The sequence below is a fragment of the Tupaia chinensis genome, unplaced genomic scaffold (assembly GCF_000334495.1).
Source record: "Tupaia chinensis unplaced genomic scaffold, TupChi_1.0 Scaffold000081_1, whole genome shotgun sequence".
Classification (NCBI taxonomy): domain Eukaryota; kingdom Metazoa; phylum Chordata; class Mammalia; order Scandentia; family Tupaiidae; genus Tupaia; species Tupaia belangeri.
The window spans coordinates 2876847-2895623 of record NW_006159542.1 but is presented as its reverse complement, the minus strand read 5'-3'; positions in this window follow the sequence as shown (position 1 = coordinate 2895623).

Genomic DNA, 18777 nt, shown 5'->3' with positions numbered 1-18777 from the left:
ATGCCCTATAGTAAAAATTTCTCTTTTGAAACAAAAAAAGAAAAGTCATGATGTATTTATTTCTGTTTTTCTATGTAAAAATGCATCATGAATTTTCCAACAACCCAATTATGGAACATCACAGTATTGTCATTTGACAAATACACGCTTCCTCCCCAAAAAACAGTAGAATGAGTTTCAAATGTACTTAACATAATTTTTTTCATGAAAAGCAGTTTTAACTTTAATAAATCAAAGAAATGCTAAGGAACTTTGCTTAAAATGTAAAGCCAGGAAACAGGTTAGGATTCTGTTCAAAAGTGGTACATTAACTTTTCGACAGCTCAAGACAGAACAAAAAACTTTAAAACCAGACAACAAAACCTAGAAGAAAATCAGCAATATTTTAGTCAAAAGTCAATAAGTGCTATTTCAGTTCAGTCTCATGTATTTAATCTATCTTCTGTTGTGGTTCAATCTTCCTGATTGAATTCTGGAATATAATATTCAACTCCAGACTTGTCTCTATGATTAAGTTGGCCATTTTCTTAGTCTTTGAACTCTTATTTCTGTGCGTCTGTATTTAATTTTCCTGATATAGCACTCTAGCACTTCCTTGAGAACATCTTAGAGATTGGTCTGGTGCTGGTAAATTCTCTCAGGTTTTGTTTATCTGAGAATGTTCTTGTCTTTTCTTCCCATATGAAGGATAATCTTGTCGGGTACAGTATTCTTGGTTGAAATTGCTTTTCCCTTAACACTTTGAATACATTTTCCCATTCTTTCCTCGTTCACATTATTTCCAATGAGAGGTCTGCTGTTATCCTGATGGGATATCCTTTGTAGGTAATTTGCCATTTTTCTCTTGCTAGTCTTAGTATCTTGTCTGTCTGTTATTTTGGTCAATCTGGCTATAATGTGTCTTGGAGAAGATCTTCTTGGGTTGATTCTATTTGGGGTCCTTTGTATTTCTTGGGACTGGATCTTTGAGTGCCTCTCTGGGTTTGGAAAGTTTTCTTGCAGGATTTTATGGAATAGATTATCAATGCCCTTATGAGTCTCTTCACCTTCTGGGATACCAATTATCCAAGGAGGAGAGGTATTTTCTTGCTTTCTCATATTTCTTGTGACCCTATAGTGATTTCTAGTCATCTGATGGATTTCTTCCTAATTCTTGAAGTTCAATCTGAGCGTTCAGTGGTGTGCATTAGGAGGTGATCTGCAATCTCTCTTCTATTTCGTTAATCATATTCAGATGTTTGGATCCTGTTCACTTGGACTTGTCTCTACACTTAGTGCAGAGAGGCCACTAGAAATTAATCTAGAGGTGGAGGTTTCAGCAGAAAAATCTTTATTTTTGGTCAAGGAAAGCAATATTTCACAGCTCAAGCTCGATATCCATCTCAGAATGGGCCTAGGGGTATGTGTGCCTTTCCTACTAGAAATGATTCTGAAAGTGGACGTCTCAGCAGAAGGTCTTCATTTTTGGTCAAGGAAAACAATAGTTCACAGCTCAAGTTCCGTCCATCTCAGGATCTATGGCATTCATTTTAATTTCCCTGATTAGTGGGGTTTTTTTGTTTGTATTTTTAAAGGTTTGTTTCATTTTATTGTTATTATTTTAATTTGCCCTATTCACTAAAGGGAGAGAGAAAGGGAAAGTGAGAAAGCAAGTCATGAGGTCTGAGACTTGCACTGTGGTTGGCAGTATGGGAGTCCAGTGCTTTAACCACCATGCCACATACTAGCCCCATATTGCTTGCTTTCTTTTTTATAATTGTGACAAAGATAGAGACAGAGAGGAGACTTGAGGGGCTTCCTACCATTCAAATTTGTGGGCTGGAGGCTGAATTATAAGTAGAAAATCTTCATTTCTCTTTTTTCCCTGAAATCACTAGTTCTCAGGAGCCATGAAGGTATCTTCTCTCCATGCCCTGGATGTTAATGTCTGCCTCTCAGACTCATTCAAATCCTTAGTTTATATTTCTAATACATCTGTTGACCTGGTCTTTCCTGTTGCCAGCATCTCCACCTTCTACAAAATGGTGGTCATTTTCTTGCCATAGGGTGGGTGCCACCATGCCCACTACAAAATGGTGGTTTTTTTGTTCATCCCACCTCTTGCCCCAGTCGGTCTGATGTCACCAGTACACTTAGCAAAGTTCTGGCCCCAGACCTGTACTTAACATAATTTTAAATGCTAAAGATGGGGAGTATTTTTTTAACCTTCAATTATTATACAATGTACACATGCTTTTTTCTTTTTTTTTTAAAGAGAGGTTTTTGACTATAGAGCATGTGTGCTCACTGGAAAGACAGAGAGAGACAGAGACAAAAAGTGAGAAATCACCCCTCAGGGGGATGGCCACACCATAATCCCTTCTCCTCTATTCTCATGGGATCTTGGGTATGCACGCACATGTGCCGAGTGTGAGTTTATGCCACTGGATCCAGGACTCGAACCACGGTCAACTATGTGGGAATCCAGTGATGTAACCATTATGCCATCGGCTGGTCCCATACACATGCTTTTAAAAACCATACTATACCCCACAGAAATGTATAATGATTACATGCAAATTAAAAATTACAATAAAAGTTATTTTTAAAAATGTATCTCTTAAGAAAATATTGCTTATGTTTGTTTATTTACTTAAGTTGTTTTTGTTGTTGTTATAGGGCATGTGTGCTCACAGGAGAGTGACAGAAAGGGAAAATGAGATATCACTCCCTGGGGGTATGGCCACACACAATTCCTTCTCCTCTATTCTTCTCTCAGAATTTTGGGCACACACACATGTGTCCATAGTGTTTATCAAGCACCAGGTGCAGGACTAGAACCACAGAGTCAGTCATGTGGGATATAACACCTTAACCACCATGTCTGCTGGCCTGCTTATAATGATTTTTAAGAATGAACCTTGAACAGTAGCTAGGAAATTTGTTTAAAAAAAAAAATAGTAATGGGGGCCACCCATAGTCTGGTATTTAAGGCAGCTTGATCCCACATAGCCAATCCCATGGTTTAAGTCTGGAACCCTGAAGCTTGAAAAACATGCCAGGTGGCACAGGTGCATGCATGCCCAAAATCCCAACAGACAGAAGAAATGGAGAACTTTTCTTCCTCTGTTTCATTGTCTCTCCAATGAATACTTGCACCCTCTGGCAAAATTTAAAAAGAGAGAGAGAGAGAGAGAGAGAAAAGTAACATACAATGAATGAGGGTCAAGCAGTGTGGTGCAGCCATGGCCCAGCTGGACCCACATGGGAGAAGACCTGAATTTGCATCCCAAGATCTCCCTGAGCATGCATGAAAATGCTGCTCAAGCTACTAGTCTGTCCATCTCTTCCTCATGGAAGAAATAAATAAATAAACATTTTTTTGAGGAAAAAAGAGTAATGAATTAGATTAAATTAAATTAAAAAAGAGTCATGAATTAGATTAAATTAAATTAAAACTATAATAATTAAAACAACAGTATTAGCTCAGGAATAAAGGATCAACAGAATAACGTAAAAATCTAGAAGCATGTCTGTGTGTACTCAAATATATTTGAGTATTTATACAATCTTTGAGATGGAGGTAGCTTTTCTAAACACGATTCTAAAAGCAGATAAATTGGTTACATACTAAATGAAAAATTATTCCTTATATTTTCTTACTACTTACTGATTTTAAGTAATACAAAAATCTTTTTGTTAAAGGTGTGTGCCATTGGTTCTTAAGTGGATAATACAGGCCTCAACATAATATTGCCTAAGACATTTTATCAGAGGGGAGTTTGCTTTCCTTCTGCCTAAATGAACAATAAACACTATGTGTGAGGATGAGTCATATCCTAGAGTACACTTATTTTGGGGGAACCAATGACTCTCTCATGATCCTGAACTTGAAAAAATATGTGTTCTTAAAAGCAACATTTATTCAGTAACTACAAAAAACAAAGCTCTATACCTTATAGTGATAGGTTACACGGAGTAACAAAACTCTGCAGCTGTAGTTAGTGTAGCCGAAAGAACCTTTTTTTCTTTTTTGAGAAAATTGCTATAGGGTGTGTGTACTCGCCAGAAATATATATATAGAGAGAGACAGAAAGCGAGAAATCAGCCCTCAGTGGGAATGGCCAAACCATAACCCCTTCTCTTCCATCTCCTCTTAGGATTTTGGGCATGCATGTGCACACACCTGGCTTGAGTTTTAAGCTTCCAAGCCCAGAACTTGAACCATAATCGACAACATGGGAGTCCAGTGACATAACCATTACGCTACCTGCAGGTCCCAAGAACTTTTAACTGAATTCACAGGTTGGAGTTTGGGTTATCCTGAATCACTTGCCCCCTTTGGCAGCCCACTTAACCTTTAAGCCTCAGCTTCCTTATCTGTTAATTAAGTACAGTAATACCTTGGAGAGGTGTTACAAAAACTGCAACCAAACAAGCAAACAACATTTACCGAATACCTACTCTTTGCCAGGTTTTTAACATATATGAGTGTTTGTAAAGTGCTAGACTAAAATGTTACTATCACATAACAAACTCCCTAAAGTAGATAAGAGGAAAGGCAAAAAAGTACACGTACAATTAATTAAAACAAATTTGAAAGTAAGAAAGCTCTACTAGAGGAAAATAAAAGAAAGGATTAGGGGAAATCAGAGAATTCATCCAGGAAGTTTGAGTTGGATCTTGAAAGATAGATGGATATTTGAACCTACAGAGATGTAGAGATATGTGACAAGGACAATGGGGAGAAAGTTATTACATGAGCAGAAGCAAATACTAGAAAAGAAAGCAAAGGGAGTACACAGAGGACAGGAAAAAATCTAACAAGAGTGTGAGGCAGATGAAGGTCATCAATAGCTGGAAAAAGTCTGGAACCAAATCACAAAGAATTCTGAAGGCCAAGTTAAGCGATTGAAATTGATTTCTTAGAAGAGTTGAGTAAAATTTACATTTGTGGGCCAGCTCTAGGGTATGGTGGTAAGGCACTGATCAAGAGAAGCCACCTTCCACATGGCACCTGTGGTTTGAATCCTCAGCCTGATCAGTCTAAAACATATTGGGCACATGCAAGAGCGCCCAAGATCTGATGGGCTGAGGACTGGAGGAAGGGGGCTGCAGCATGTCAAGGGTGATCCCCACTCCCCATGCGTGTATGCATGTATTCTACGAGGAATAAAAACAATATTTTTAGAGAGAGATTCTTGCTACAGGGTGTATATGCTCGCTGGAGAGACAGATAGAGACACAGGAGAATGGAGGAGAAGGGATTGCGGCGTGACCATCCCCCCTGGGGGGTGATTTCTCGCTTTCTGTCTCTATGCCTCTCTCTGTCTGTCTGGCGAGCGCACGCGCCCTATAGTGAAAAACCTCTCCAAAAAAAAAAAAGAAATTGCCCCCCAAAGGAGATGGCCACGCCACAATCCGTTCTCCTCCATTCGCCTTTTAGGATTTTGGAAATGCACACACATGTGCCCGACATGAGTTTTAAGCCAGGTCCAGGAGTCAAATTGTGGTTGACTATGTGGGAGTCCAGCAACGTAACCATTATGCCATCTAGTGGTCCCAAAACGAAACATTTTTTCATGCATAGTCTTTAGCGAAGTACTGAGTTGGGTTTGAATCCTGGCTCACTTCCCAGTTATATATATTTGAGAAAGTCATTAATCTCTGTAAGCCTGCTTTCTCTTCTACGTAAAGGAGATACCAATATTAACTTAAGTACCAAGCTTAATATCTTATAAATAGAAGATGCCTTTATAGTTATTATGTATAGGTACTGGTTAGCTACTGCAGGACTTTGATGAGAATAGTAGACATAACCCAAATTCTACAGCATTATGTCATTTAGATTAGAGGATGGGAAAACAGCTGGGAGAAAATTACAGTAGTCTGAGCAAGAGTTAATGTAGTCCTATGAAACAGAAGAGTTAAAAATTAAAAAGGTCAAAATAAGAGTTTTAGGAAATATTTTAGGATAGAAAACAAGCACTCTTTAGACAGAGAAGAACCATTATATAGGAGAAGATGAAGAAATACATGAGAGGAAAAACAACTTATGAACTAAATTCCCGAAGAGGTGAGTGCAGATGAGATAAAGAATATAAGCAGTGGGGCCAGCAGGTGGCATAATGGTTAAGACGCTGGACTCCTACATGGCCAACTGCAGTTAGAGTCCCCAACCTGGTGACTTGAAACACACCAGATGCATATGTGTGCATGTCCAAAATCCCAAGAGAAGAATGAAGGAAAAGGGTTTGCAGCATGGCCATCTCCCTGGGGAGGGAGAGTGGTGATTTCTCACTTTCCCTTTCTCTGTCTCTCTCCAGTGAGCACATATGCCCCATGGAAAAAGACTTAAAAAAAAAAAAAAAGAATACAAGGGGATTAATACTCTGTCTAATTTCTTACCTGTTTTTATCACATAAAACAAAATGCATTTTTGTAGATAGTAAAGGTAATTTGGGGTATAAGGTAGAACATTAATACTGAAAGACAGTATCTTAGAAATAAAAATATTACCCGCAGAAATAAGAAAGCAATAAAATGCCAAATCAGGCTACACAGACATTCTAAGGTGAAAAAAGTGAAGAAACACAACATTGACAGAATGGGATCCATTTGCTTTCTTCAACTATCGTAGTTCCTTTCACATAATTTGTGTTTTAAAATAATCGACAGATAAAGTCAATTAATCAACAACTGCATCTCACAGGGTAAAGTCAGAACACCTGAGTTCTAAATCTGCCTATGTAATTTTGAACAAATTACTTAACTTCACTGGATCCTAAAATGTGAGAGTTTTTAGGGTAAACGTTACCCAGGGAAATATTAAAGTGTGAGTTAACTCTTCCATTTTTCCTGAGGAAATTGTGAGGCAATTACCATTGTTTAATTCAGCCAGTGACTTCTTTTGGTTATGAAATCAAGTCTAAACATGGATGAAATTTTTATCCTGGTCAGAATCTTAGCTTATAAGAATTTTTTTCAATGTGTAAAATATCCAGTAAGCATGTGAGATGTGAAAGGGCTCAGTAATATGCTGAGCTGACCATTTGGGACAGAGAAAAGTGCTAACACTTACTAAGATGAATGCTACAAAAATAAGCTGCAATAACCTTTATCTACTTGTATTTGGAAAAAGATAAAGTACATAAATATGAAATTTTTGTTTTCCCGAATTTCTTTACATGATGGTGCTACTATAGCTCTTTTCCAGCAATAATTATCTGTTATAGCTTAATTAGATTAAATATGTTGTGCTAAGATATTTGCTCTAAATTTATTGATGCAAAAACAGTCCCTTAATGATGGGTGAAAGATAGTATATGAGGCCACACCTATAAATTAGCAGCCATAAGACAGTAAGTTACTTATGCAACACATTTGTGCAATAGTCTTTTCATTCCATACATCCAGATTTTCTGCACAATCTGGTTTGACTAATCTGCAATTCCAAATCAAGTTGATTACGTGCTAAATTCATGCGATATTCACTTTGGTGCACATATGTGTGTGTGCGCGCACGCAAAATACTTCATACATATTAATGCCCTGTAAAAACACTGCAAACCTATATTTAATAAGAAAATATATTTTAAAAAGTGATTCTCATTATTTCAAAATAACCTAGAGCTAGGTTTAAGAAATAAATTTTTTTTCTTTTTTTTTAAAGAATTATTTAATTTTTATATATACATCCTTTTACTTTAATTTGAGCAGAGAGAGAGAGAGAGGAAGTGAGAAAGCAAGCCACCACATCCAGGACTTGAACCATGGTCAACCACGTGGGAGTGTCCAGCACCTTAACCACCATGCCACCTGCTGGTCCCACGAAATAAATTTTCATCTTGGTACTTACTCTGATTAAGGCACTATGATAGTTACCAAAATACATAAAGATAAATAGGACATGGCCCATGGCCCACAATCTCATGAAGATTGCAGTCTGGTGAGGGAGACAGATGTGAACTCATCATTATGCAAAGCATGAAAACTGCCCAAAGTGGGGTACTGACAAAAACTAGAAATGCCAAAAGGTAATTATTTCTCACTGAGAATATTAGTGGAGAAACATTTTAATTGAATTTTATAGAATAAATAGAGTTTGGGGAGCAGAAGATGGTATAATGGTTACATTGCTGGACCACATGACCGACCACAGCTCGAAACCCAGTGGCTTGAAACTCATGCCAGGTACATGTGTGTGTATGCCCAAAATCCCAAGAGGAGAATGGAGTAGGGATTGCAGCATGCCATTCCCCCTAAAGGTGATTTCTAGCTTTCTATCTTTCTGGCAAGTGCATACACCCTATAGCAAAACAAAAACAAAAACAAAACAAAAAAAACTCTCTGACAAAAAGAATAAATAGGAGCTAGCAGTTGGCATTTTGGCTAAAGGGCACTGGACTTGCACATGGCTGACCGCGATTTGAGTCCCTAACCTGGAGGCCTGTTTTCTCACTTTCTCTCTCTCTCTCTCTCTTTCTCTGGTCAAATTAAAACAAATAAAGTTAAAAGAAGAAAAGGATAAATAGAGCTTCAACACGTGATTAGAGTATAAAATAAACTAATGATAACAAAGATTTAGGAGAAGAATCTAAGAGATGTTCAGAGAATGGCCCATGGTTCAGGGCTCTACAGTAAATGGAGCTAAGGGGGTAGCTATTCCATATAAAAGAGTTCAGATTTTATGCCGCAGGTGATGGAGAAATGAAGGCATTTGAGCAGGGAATTGATATTCTCAGTTGTTTTAGAAATATTACCCCGACTGGGTTAGCTGGTGGTGTAAAGGTTAAGGTGGCTGGATCCCACATGGAAGACTGCATGGCTCCAACATTGGACCTAGCAGCTTGAAAAACATGCTGAGTGTGTGTGTTGTGGTGTTTTCTCACTTTCCTTCTGTTTCTCTCTCTCTTCTTTGTCTCAGCAAGTATACTCCCCTATAGCAAATTTTAAAAAGTAAAAAAAAAAAAAGAAAAGAAAAAAAAATACCCTGGTAGCAGTGTTTAGACTTGTCTGAAGAAATGAAAAATAAGAGTAACTTCAGAAAAAAGATTTGTGAACTCCTTAAAGGCAAGTTTCTTTTTATTTTTTGCATCCTCAGTGTGTAATATTGGGCCCAAAGTATGTTCTCAGTAAATATTAAACATTATTACTATGGCTTCAACTGCTATGGTTTGAATATGTCTCCTAAAAATTCATATGTTGGAAACTTAATCCCCAATACAACAGTGCTGACAGGTGAAACTTTAAGAGGTAAATAGGTCATAAGGGCTCTGCCCTAGTCGATATGCTGTCATTGCAAGAGTGGGTTAGTTATGGCAAGAGTACAGTCTTGATAAAACGAATGAGTTTAGCACCCTTTCTCTCTTACTCTTGTCCTGTCTTGCACCTTTCTGTTTCTAACGTGAGATGTCACAGCCCAAAGGCCCTCACCCAATGACAGAGCCACACCCAATGACAGAGCCACACTCTTGGACTTTCAACCTTCAGAACTATGAGCCTAATAAATTTCTGTCCATTATAAATTACCCAGATACACATATTCTCTTATAGCAGCAGAAAATGAACTAAGACAATAGTATGGCATGAGAATACAACAATAAAGCCTAAAAGCACATTATAAGAGATTTCCAGAAATCTGTGGTCTTGGTCTGGACAGTAGACGGTCGTGTTCCCCCTTCCATTATAGTTCCTCACCTTAGTTTATATTCAAATGTGTGCCTAAGCTAGTTAACAATGATGCACAAATGGTGAATTAACATTTATAAGGAAAAGAAACTATTGAAAGAGTCTCTTACCATTGCAAAATATCAGAAATAATGTCACAGAAACATTATCTACTGAGGGGGAAAAAAGTATATAAAGAAAACTATTAAAAATTTATAAGCAAGGAGACAATATTTATAAAACATACAGCAGATCAAGAGCAAATATTCCTTTTACAGAATAAATAAGTATGGCCTGGATAAGGGGTAAAGGTCTAAAGCCAGACTGCCTGGGTTTATAATTCTGTCTCATCCTTTAACTAATCTTGGGCAAGATACTTAAACTCCAAATGGGCCAGTTTTCCTACCTGTAAACTATTATAGAATTTGTAATATCTGTAAACTTATCTAATATATAAGTTGCTGCAAAGTGTTTAAAATAATTCTTGGCACATAGTAAGTGCTAAATAAAATTTAGCTATTTTAAAAATTATTATCTTTAATGTGAGAGCTTGCTATATATCTTCAATATCTGTCCTTTCTTCCTTATATTAATAGTATCTCCAAGTTGTAATTATGCACATGACTATAGAGAATAAACACTGCAACTTCTTGCCCTTATTGCAGCTAAGTGTGACCATGAGAATAGGACCTGGCCAATGAGAAGTAAGTTTAGGTGTCACAATTGCAGCTTATGAGAACTTTCCTTAACGTGAACCAGCAGTTAGCGTAATGGCTATGTCGCTGAACTCCCACGTAGCCGACCGCGGTTCGCATCCCGGACCCAGTGGTTTAAAACTCACGCCGGGCGCATGTGCGTGCATGCCCAAGATCCCGAGAGGAGAATTGAGGAGAAGGGATTGGGGAATGGCCATCCCCCTTGGGGGGTGATTTCTCACTTTCTGTCTCTATGTCTCTCTCCGTCTGTCTGGCGAGCGCACGCACCCTATAGTGAAAAAAACTCTCCAAAAAAAAAAAAAAAGAGAGACAACCAGACACCAGATTTTCAAAATTAAAAAGTATAAAATTGGAAAAGCAAACAAAAAGTATATACTTGGGCTGGGAGTGGTGGTACAGTGGTAACATAACACTCTGTGACACTGGGCCCATATGGGAAGGTCTTAAGTTAGCACCCAGAAGTGATCCTATATACACCAGATGTACACACATGCATGTCCATGGATCCTGACTGGCCAAGGCTAGGATGGATCTTGGTGTGAAGACCTGTTAGTGGTACCTGTTTCACTTTCCCTCATTTTCCACACGCTCATGGAAGAAATTTTTTAAAAATAAAAATAATAGTAATGAGCACTTAAAAAGTATGAAATTACTAAGGGTTAGTGACAGTACAGAGTAACAGAACTCTCAAATGTGCTGGTCGAAATGTAAATTGCTATAATCACTTTGGAAAACAGTTTGGCATTTTAGAATAAATGTGAAAATGTGCACACTCAATAATCCAGAAATTTTTTCCTAAATTTATATTTTACAGAAACATGTATGTGTATTAGGAAATATGTACAAGGATACTGACAACAGCCCCAAAATGTAATAATCCAAAGGTCCACCAAGAGTAGAATTGATAAATAACGAGGTATATTTATACAATAGAATACTAATACTAGTTAGTGACAAAACTGACAAAATGGAATTAATGAATATACTTACAACACCCATTGACTAGGAGAAACTAGGACTAAAATAAGAGGAACACCAAGATTCAAAAATAGGCAAACTATGTCATTTAGAAATGCATACTTGGGTGAAACACTAAAGAAAAGCAAGGCAATGATTACCACAAAGTCAGGATTATAGTAATCTCTACGTCTAGAGACTTCCTCTAGGGAAGAGTTATGATTAGAAAAAGAAACAGAAGTCTTCAGAAATTCTTGCAATGCTTTTTTTGCACCTGAGTGAAGGTTCCAAGGATGTTTCTTTAAAATAATTTTTTGAAGTATACATTGTGGTATGCACTTTTCTTTGTGAACACTATATTTCACAATTTAAATTACAGATACATCGAGAGAGAATGTGCCTTTGGTCTCTCCTTTTTCCATTACTTCCTCCATCATGCTGCCTGAAACACAGATATTATACCTGAAACCAAGTTAATGAGGAACACATGATACTAATATCAGAGTAATAAACTGGAAGGAAGGTAGGTCCCTGAGAACTTTGTAGGGGCAGGGTTGCATATCAGTCCTGAAACTTGAACCTCTGAACTTCATTTACAAGAAAGAGAAATATTCTTTATTAATATATTGTTTTAGAATTTTCTATTATTTATAGAGCCCGGTCTAATTTTTTTAGAACTATTTTATTTAACTTTATTATTTTTTAAAACATATTTCCCGACACACACACATACACACACACACACACACACACACACACACACAGAGCAAGAGAGAGAGAGAGAGAGAGAAAACAAGCCTCCAGGTCCAGGACTTGAACCACAATCGGCCATATGGGAGTCCTGTGTCCTTAACCACCACACCACCTGCTGGCCCCCAGCCAGGTCTGATTTTAACTAACATGCCTATCTATCTAATAAAAAAATTCCCTGATTTTACACACACAAATATACATAAATATACAGATATAATTAGGCAATTCATGGAAAAGGAAATCCAAAGGTTCATAAACTTCTAAAACATGTTTTATCTCAGTGGTAATCAGTAAGATGCAAATTAAAAGTGAGTATTTTTCATGCATCAGATTGGCAAAAATTTCTGATGAATACTATATTCAGTACTGTTGAACATTCAGAAAATTTACATCCCTCAAGCATTGTTAATGTAAATTGCTGCAATTTTTTTTTTTTTGAGAGGTTTTCGCCATAGGGCGCGTGCACTCGCCAGACAGACAGAGAGAGACATAGAGACAGCGAGAAATCACCCCCCAGGGGGGATGGTCACGCTGCAATCCCTTCTCCTCCATTCTCCTCTCGGGATCTTGAGCACGCACGAACACGCGCCCGGCGTGAGTTTTAAGCCACCAAGTCTGGGACGCGAACCGCGGTCGACTACGTGGGAGTCCAGTGACATAGCCATTATGCTAACTGCTGGTTCCCTAAATTGCTGCAAATTTTTGAAAAGTAAATCAGAAATAGCTATTAAATGTAAAATGCTTTTACAATCTGAATCAGCAAACCAAAACAAATCTATGCTCTAAATATTATTTAAAAGTATATATCCAAGAATCTTATTGCAACATTGTCAAGGTAAAAAATTGGAAATAATCTATTAATTCAGCATTAGTGAAATGTTTATATAAACTATGGCACATATCATGAAATACATTATGCAGCTGTTTTAAAAAGTGGGTTAGATGTATATGTCTTTTTAATTTATTATTATTTTTTGTTTTTCCTATAGGGAGTGTACACTAGCCACAGAGGGACAGTGGGAAATCACCTCCTGGGGGGGTGGCCATGCCATAATCCCTTCTCCTCTTGGAGTTTGTGTACACACACACACACACACACACACACACACGCATGCACACAGCTAGTGTGATTTTCAAGCTATCGGGTCCAGGACTCAAACCACACAGTCAACCATGTGGAACTCAGCTGCCTTAACCACCATGTCAACGGCTGGCCCTAGATGTATATATCTTGACCAGAAAAGCTGTTCATGATGTATTGTTTGGTGAAGAAAGTTATTTATTTATTTCTAAGTTTACTATAAGGCCTGCGTGCTAGCCAGAGAGAAAAAGAGAGAGAGAGGATGGATCCCTAGGAAGGATGGCTATCCTGAAATCCCTTTGCCTTCACTCTTCTCTCAGGATTTTGGACAGGAATGTACATGCACTCTGTGTTTTATTAGCTCCTGGGTCCAGGCTCCAGATTCATGTGGAATCCAGCTGCCCTAATCTCTGCACCATCAAGTAGCTCTGAAATTTATTCATTTTTAACTTTTTAACTTACTGTTATGTAACTGGCCAACGAACTTTGTGTATGCATATCTACGTAGATTTGTAGGAACATGCAAGAATGTGTGAAAAGACACAACCCGGACTGTTAATATTGGTTACCTGAGAATTGGATGCTAGTAGAGATGACCTTTTCTGTACACATATTTGGAGGGTTTAATTGGTTACAATGAGGAATGCTGCTTTTGTAACTTTTATGAAATTTAAATTGATTTTAATGAAAGAATACAGAATAATTAATGTACCTCTATATTGGGTGAACAGCTTTAAACTCGATTATTGCAGAACATTAAATCTGCAAACTGCACACACTTGTTCAAACAGAAAGTACATAACTTAAGAAAATAGTGTGACTTATTCACGGATGTTTCACAATCAGTACGAAATAACCCGAAAGACACTCAGGTGTTAGTAAAATAAATAAATAAATGCATGTTACTTCTTACAGTCTTCTGGAAAGGAGCTTAATGACAAGCCATACCAATGGAAAAGAAAACAAGGGTTAAGAAATACAAAGAAGACACTTCCTCATCATTTAGATCTAGTGATTCCTAAGTGTGTGTGTGTACCAAGGTATAATATCCCCTATGTCCCAACTCAAACTATTTCCCTGCCCCTCCTCAAATATTTCGCCAGGAAAGCGTGGCCAGCACCCGACCAGACACCTAAGGGTGTTCCTCCTCCGTTTTGCTTTCCTTTCTCAGAATCCGATTGCTAAATCATCTCAATGTACCCTGAGCCTTCTTCGCCTTCCTTCTAATCCTGTCGCATTTTGCCAGGATTAGCTAATAACATGGAAGCCACCGCTTCCAAAGAAGCCTAGACTCATTTACCAGCTCTTCCTGCCCTTTAAAACCAGCTCGTGTGGCTTCCCGCCTCCTCCACCGCGTGCTTGGGTATCGCTCACCCTAGTCGACCTCGGCGCGGGCCTGGCTGCACCCTGGGTTCCCATAAGTCCACGCGCCCCAGGCAGTAGGCACCCGGAGGCGGAAGTGCTCTGTGGCAGATGGCGGATAAGATGGGGCGGGGCAAGATGGGGCGGGGCTTAGCCTGGCCAATGAGTGTGCTGGTTTGGGGGAGTCAGAGATCATGTGTTCAGTGAGCGGGATTTTCCTCCACGAAGACCCAGTAGGTGATTTTACCTCACACAAAGCCGGAGTGGCGAGGACAGCCGGCGAGAGGTGGCTTTACCTCGGGTAAAGTCCTGAGATGCTGTTAAGAGGAGGGATGGAGGGAAGACGTGTTTGAACTGAGGGAAGACAAGATCGGGATGTTGAGTCCCTGCGGGTGTGGCCTTGAGGAGACAAGATCCCAGAATCAGCACCCGCCCAAGTTAATTAGGCGAGAAGAGAGGGTGTGGAGGGCACAGAAAGGCCAGTGGCGCTTCAACCCACCAACTAGAGGATGCATGGGTTAAAATTTATGAAGTCACAGCTATTCTGAGATTTTAGGTTGTTAAACTGTGCTTTTTATGTAAGTGAGTGAGGAAGGAAAGAAAGATCCTGCTGCCGTAGGATGGCGGGAGGACATGGGAAGCCAGCCCGAAGATTTACACTCGTCTACCTATTAGTGGTCTTAAAGAATCCGGGAAAGCTTACTTCCTCAGCCCTGCGCATAAGAACCTGACCTAATTATTTTATGTATTAACATTTTGGCCCAATAGATATAGTTAGGAGGTAGCACAAGAGAGAGAAGATCTTTAGAAATGGGGCCAGCAGGTGGTGTAGAGGTTAAGGTGCTAGACTCAAGCATAGCCAACTGTGGTTCAAGTCCTGGACCTGGTGGTTTGCTTTCGCACTTTCCCTCTCTCTCTTTGGACACATTAAATAATAATAAATAAATAAAATTAAATAATTAAAACATATTTAGAAATAGGTGAGATGGTGGGGTTGACTCGAGAATTGATGCAGTTCAAAAGCTGATCATTTCAAAATACCTTCTCTCTATCCGTGATTTTACTTTTCCATATGCCTTTGATTTTAGAAATAAGACCAATTTATCCTTTTTCCAGCCACCCACCACTATAAGATAAATTCCAATATCTATAATGCAGTGAAATAAGTTTGACAAAGGAAATTCTAAGAAAGTATGTAACATATAGTATCTTATTTAGCCTGAACTTCAATGACTGACTTCAATACAAAGATGATTCTTTGTTTTGTTGTTTTTGGAGAGGTTTTCACTATAGGGCGCGTGCACTTGCCAGATAGACAGAGAGAGACATAGAGACAGAAAGCGAGAAATCACTCCCAAGGGGGGAGGCCACACTGCAATCCCTTCTCCTCCATTTTCCTCTCAGGATCTTGGGCACGCACGCACACGCGCCTGGCTTGAGTTTAAGCCACCAGGTCCAGGACTCGAACCGCGGTCGACTACATGGGAGTCCAGCGACGTAGCCATTACGCTAACTGCTGGTCCCAAAGATAATTCTTTTTTAACATAATTGATGAGAATGATGAACTCAAAGCTGATAGAAATATTAGACTTCACAAGAAAGGAAAATTTAACTGCTAACAATAAACTGGGTAAACTAGGAAGAGTTTGGGTTTTCGCTTTAAGACTTATAAAGTAAGCCACAATCAGATCATTTTCTTTCTGAATGTACTTTTTTTTAAGAATTATTTTATTTATCTTTATTTATTTGCCTATTTTAATTTGACCAGAGAGGAAGAGAGAGAGAAAGAGTTGCCAGGTCTGGTATTCATACCACAGTTGGTCATATGGGAGTCCAACGCCCTTAAGCACCATGTCACCTGCTGGCTCTGAAAGTACATTATTAAAAAATGGAAATTCTAGAATCAATATTTGTTTATTGTTTCAAATAACCGTGTGGAAATAACAGAGGTGTATGACTGTAAATATTCTTATAATCACCAGTAAGAAAATATATTGGCATTGTTTAAATAAGATTGAAAGAGCGTAGCAATGCCATATATTCTTTCATTTTTTTATATATTTATTTATTTTATTTTATTTGTTATTATTATTACTAATTTTTAATTTGACAAGAGAAGGAGAGAGAGAAAGTAAGAGAGAAAGCTGCCAGGTCCAAGACTCGAACTGTGGTTGCCCATCTGGGAGTCCAGTACTTCAACCACCACACTACCTGCTGGCCCCACGATACCATATATTCTTCATGCTTGCTGGTACCACATGCTCTAACAATATTGAAACAATTCAGATAATTCTTTACAATCATTTTAATTGGAAAACTTATAATACTCAAACATTCTTCTTAGCCATTATTCAGGTAAAATAATTGTGTTCTGCACTTTTTTTTTTTTTTTTTTTTGACTATAGAGCACATGAACTCACTGGAGAGATACAAAGAAGGAGGAAAAAAAAGATGGAAAGTGAGAACCTCCTGCTCCACAAGGAGGGATATTTGTGCCACAATCCTTTCTCCTCCGCTCTCTTCTCGAGATTCTAGGCATGCACAAACATGCGCCCAGCATGTTTTCCAAGCTGCCAGGTCCAGGACTCAAACTGCACATTCGGCCACATGGGATGCCATGTTGAGAAGTATGGTTCTCCTGGGAAAAACCAACCAGTCTGAGAACTCCAGCAACAAAATGATCACATTAAATATATTTTAATATACCAACAGTTGTATTCATGAAACAATATTACAAAATATATGAGCAAATTTGTACTAGTTTTATTTTATCTTTATATTAGATTTAACATCATAGTAATAAACATTTTTATAGCTAATTTTCATTATTTGGAGCCTTTTTTAAAATGAGTAAGTCAAAGTTTTGTGATTAAGTGAGAGTTTCTGTTCTTGGCTCTGGTAATTTACCAACATTTGCATTAAATTTTTATGTTTCCAGCTGTTGAAATTTGTACTGCTTTCAAAGAAAGAAGACATCATGTTTTCAGCATTGAAATATTGTGCAATAGACTATTTATATGAGGTAGGATATTAACAGTTTAGTATTTATTTACTAAGAATTAAAATGGGAAACTTGCCTGCAATCAGTATGTGATAATTTTTAAGTAATCCTTAGGTTAATACTTAGTTTAATTTTAGATTCATTTAAAATTACTTCTCGGGACCAGCAGTTAGCATAATGGCTATGTCGCTGGACTCCCACGTAGTCGACTGTGGTTCGTGTCCCGGACCCGGTGGCTTAAACTCACGCCGGGCGCGTGTGCTTGTGTGTCTAAGATCCTGAGAGGAGAAAGGAGGAGAAGGGATTGCGGCGTGGCCATCCCCCCTGGGGGGTGATTTCTCGCTTTCTATCTCTCTGTCTCTGTCTGTCTGGCAAGCGCACGTGCCCTATAGCAAAAACCTCTCAAAAAAATAATAAATAAAATAAAATAAAATAAGATAACTTCTCCTTTATACCTTTAAAATGCGACTTTGGGGAGGAGATTATTAAATTAAAATAAATAATTAAAACTGAAGCTGTCAGAAGAAAAAGAACTGAAACTCTTGGCAAGTTTGGAATACTTTTATGAACAATCTGGAGTGGCCTTTCTTTAAAGGAATGGGGGAGAAGCAATCCCAGTATCTTTATGATAAGATGACAATAGCAGTATGTATTGGCCACTTCGACTACTTTGCTCTTTTGATGGATTATGTTTGATCATCACAACTATCCCATGACATAGATCCTATTATTATATAGGTTTTACAGTTTTATGGATTATGAAACTAGTGCCCAGAGGAATTAAATATCTTGTTCAAATGTGAGAGCTGATTTTCAAGTCCAAGCACATAGTTAAGAAAGTAATTGGAATAGTTCTCATACAATACTTTATTGTTCTTATTATTTTAATTTACAAATTAATTTTCATTTCTTTGTAACATTGACCCCATCTACCAGAAAAAAAAAATCACTCCAATATAACCGAAACTGTATTACATGTTACAGGCATCTTTAGTTTTTTTTTCTTTATAACAGGTTTTTACCTTAAGCCACATTTGGTTACCAGAGCGAGGCAGACAGTGAGAGGGAAAGTGAGAAATTGCCTCCCTTCTCCACCCCCTCAGGGGGGGAATAGCTATGCTGCAATTCCTTCTCCTCCTGGGATCTTAAGCATGCATGCACATGCACCAGGTGTGATTTTCAAGCCACCAGATCTGGGGCTTGAACAGCATCAGCCATGTGCAATCCAGTGATGTAACCACTACACAATCTGCTGGCAC